The 3,966-nt window shown below is 41.7% G+C and overlaps 1 non-coding gene across 1 annotated transcript; it reads right to left on the bottom strand.

The window, feature by feature from the left end:
* Positions 1-3,376: 3,376 nt before the first annotated feature.
* On the bottom strand, positions 3,377-3,483 carry LOC120274328. Its single transcript, XR_005540856.1, has one exon. It is a non-coding gene; the product is annotated as a small nucleolar RNA R71 (small nucleolar RNA).
* Positions 3,484-3,966: the final 483 nt, after the last annotated feature.

Here is a 3,966-nt window from a genome sequence, read left to right as displayed (position 1 = left end):
ACCTCGCCGAATCGATGTCGATGAAAGCTCCCCCAATAACTATCTTCCGATGAAACACAGTATCAAAGGCCGTAGAACCACTCCAAAAACCTTGCCACAACCTCTCTAAACCCTAGCCGCAGGCCTCTCCAAAGTTGGGGAAGAGACGGAGAAAAGATGGAAAAGGACCTCCCCAAATCAGTACAAGTCATGGCTTTATAAAGAGCTGGAATCGGGAATCCGCACATGCGTTTGGAATTTCCACACACTGTGTGAATCTGTTGGAACCTTATTTTCTTTGGCCTATGAACAGTAAATTGCTACAGTGATTGTTATGGTAACCTGCTACAATACTCCGCCAAAAACACTCCAGAATCCACACTTTTCATCGAGGCAATATAAACGGCCACACGTCTATGCCGTAGATCACATCGCTTCTTCAATAAAGGATAACATTGATAAAGATCTTGTTATCATTGTACAAGTCGAAACACATAAGTGTGATTGCCTTTGTACCCCTCCAATTTACATATTCCATCAAGAATAATGGAAGTTGGCACACACTCATATGTCTTCAAGCAAAACTTGCGTCTTCTCGTGTGTCCACTTCAAGATTACATCAACATAATGCATTCATAATCTACTTTGGCTCCATTCTTCTCTATTTAGCTCAACAATGTTATATACGCTAAAGAACACAAAAACACACGTATTAGTGATAAAACATGATAAAAGTTATGCTCATCGTAAGAAAAAATATTGCATATTCTTAGTACACAAACAATTATCAGCGCCCCTTCATTCTTTAACTCCTAAACACTCAAATAACGCCTCTCCTCGCTTCCCTGACCTCTTATCATCTATTTATAGAGTTCTAGGGTTGTTTTCTGACCCCATTCGAAGCTTTTCATCTCTATTTCATCGGTAAGCCCTCATTCTCTTTTTCTTTCTCCAATCTCGATTTAATTTGGTTAAACTGGTAAATGTTGCTTTGTTTATATGTTTAAATGGTTGGTGTATGCATTAGAGTGGTTTAATGTGATATTTTCATGTATTTTTCGGATTTTGGCATAGTGGCCATGCGACTTTCATGCCCCGTGGATCCACACGGGCGTGTGGAATTTCCACACAGCCATATGAATTTCTGCAATATTGAATCTTGAGTTTAGGTGATCAATTTTCTTTTCAATTATTACAGATATAGCTCCAGAACAAAGAAAGCGGCTGATAAACATTGATGAGTGTTTAAATGTAGATGTTTTCAGGTATATATCGCATTCACTTTGCATGTATTTTGTGAGGTTTGATGCCCGTTTTGCGCTTAATCATCTATTATTTGCTTTGAAGGGCATAAGGAAGCCATGGAGAACAAGAAGATATCATTTGGGCGAAAAGAGAAGAAAACAGAAATTTCATACTACCCTCATACTACCTAGTATGGGGGTCGTATGCACTATAGCAGCGGATTGATTTGGAGTGTCTGCCCAGATTTCCATACTACCCAGTATGGGGGCCGTATGCACCCCATATGGATCGCGAATCTAGGGTTTTTGGGTGCTATACGACCCCCATATGATCCCCATACGACCTGTATGCCTCGGGGTGCATAAATACCAACTTTTAAGGCAAAAAAGGCGACTTTTTTGCTGGACCTTTTCTTGGCCGATTTTGGGGAGATCACTTGGGAGATTTTGGGCGACCTTGGGAAGGAGAAGAAGGGCAAGGAAGCTAGAAGATCATTGAAGCCCAAGGTCCAAGACTCTCAAGGCAAGAAGGCAACATCATTCAAGGGGAGATCTACCACGATTTGAAAGGAGACCCGCGGCTAGAGGAAGCGTCATTTGGCACTCCTTTGGCGGGGAAAGCGTCATTCGGCACATTCTTCACTTCCTCCTTCACCATTTCATCTAGGGAGTGTCATTTATGCTTTTGTTTCATGTTTTGCTTAATTGTATTGCTTGTTGTGGGATGATGACACACTAGACCCCCAAGGGCACCGGGTGTTGGTGAACCTTGGGGGGTTTTATCATGTATGTTGGATGATAACTTGTTAATTCCATGCTTGGGTAATTTTGAGATTTAATCCATTGTTTTCATGCTAAGTGCTTCACTAAGGAGAAATCCGTAGCTCTTTTATGAGTGATGCATGTAGATGTGACTTGCTCGCATGTATTAGATCATGAATGGATTAGAAGGGGATACTTGTATCATCACGCCGAGAAATCGGGTGTTTGGTAGCCCTCCATGTAGGTTTAATCCGAAGAAGAGTAGGTTTAATCCTAAGTGAGATTTCCTCGTACTCAATGCAATCGTAGGAATGTAGATTTGGAAGAAATTCCTATCTATGTTCGTATGGGACTAGGGTTCAATCGCTGAGAAATTGGGGTTGTTCTAATCTTGGAATCTCATGGTCCATTTTACCCTTGCATCTTTAGATCATCATCCATGTTGCATGATAACCCCTCAAGGGGATCCTCATCCATAGGCGTTTGCATCTCATTGATTTTCTTGCTTGCTTATTGCTTGTTCTCTCTAATTTGGTCATAATCTCGTTTTATCTTTAATTACATTTAGTAGAGTAAAAATCCATCACTTGAGATCTTAGGCTAGATAATAGCTCTAGAAGGAGTAATAGGAGATCCTTAGCCCTGTGGAATACGATCCTCGCGTCTTCACGCGAGGTATTACTTGGTGATCTCGTACACTTATGGGGTAGCAATCAAGTTTTTGGCACCGTTACCCGGGAATCTTTAAGGAATTCTAGGAAACTTTTAGATTATTACTCTAGCCATTTCATTCTTTACTCATTTTTTGTTGTTATTTTTCTTTCCCTTTAATCTTAACTTTCTATCATCTTTCTTAGTTTTGCAAGGTACTGTGCATGACACGCTCAAATCCATCGACATTGATTACACCGGATAGTGAAATTGAAAGAACTCTGCATCGGAGATTGAGAGAGGTTGGTGAAGGATTGGGTTCGCAGAACATTGAAATTGAGGATAGAGAGTCTTCAATCATGGCCGAAGAGCGACACACTTTATCCGAGTATGAAAGACCCCAATTCACGGGAGATGAATTTAGTGTTCAAGCACCGACCGTGGCATCCAACAACTTTGAAATTAAAGCGAGTACAATCGGCATGGTACAGAACTCGGTTCAATTCAATGGTCTAGCAAATGAAGATGCACATGACCACCTTTCCCGGTTCCTCCAAATTTGCTCTACATTCAAGATTAATGGGGTGTTCGACGATGCGATCCATTTGAGACTATTCCCATTCACTTTAAGAGACGGAGCTTATCGTTGGCTTACATCATTGTCTCCGGGGTCTATTAAAACATGGAAGGATATGGTTGAGAAGTTCCTTGGGAGATATTTTCCGCCAAGCAAAGCGGCGAAGTTGAGGCAAGAAATTTCAGCCTTTGAACAAGCGGAGTCCAAAACATTGTTTGAAGCCTATGAGAGATTCAAGGATCTCCTTAGAAGGTGCCCCCACCATGGTTTTGCTTCATGGATGCGAGTACAAATAATTTATAATGGGCTAAATGATGCTACTCGCCAACTCATTGATGCTGCAGCGGGTGGTTCCCTTAGCAACAAGTATCCCGATGAGGCCGAGCAATTACTTGAGTCTATGGCAAGCAATGAATCACATTGGGCCTCAAGAGGATCTACACAAAAGACTGTTGGGCTTTACGAAGTTAGTAGCAATGATGCCTTGGCCGCAAAGGTTGATGTGTTGACTCGGAAGCTTGATCTTCTCATGGGCAGTAGTTTGAGGTTAGAATTAGTGATGAATTGTAGCACTTGTGGTGGTAGGCATGATGCAGCCCAATGTCCAATTGCTAGCTCCTCAGTTGTGTCCATTGAGAATGTTGACTATATTGGAGAGCAACAAAGTTAAGGGAACCCGTATAGCTCAACTTACAATCCAGGGTGGAAGAACCACCCAAATTTTTCATGGAACCAAGGCCAACAGGAACAAAG

This window comes from Dioscorea cayenensis, chromosome 12, assembly GCF_009730915.1.
Source record: "Dioscorea cayenensis subsp. rotundata cultivar TDr96_F1 chromosome 12, TDr96_F1_v2_PseudoChromosome.rev07_lg8_w22 25.fasta, whole genome shotgun sequence".
Taxonomy (NCBI): Eukaryota; Viridiplantae; Streptophyta; class Magnoliopsida; order Dioscoreales; family Dioscoreaceae; genus Dioscorea; species Dioscorea cayenensis.
This window is presented reverse-complemented; position numbering and strand designations above follow the sequence as displayed.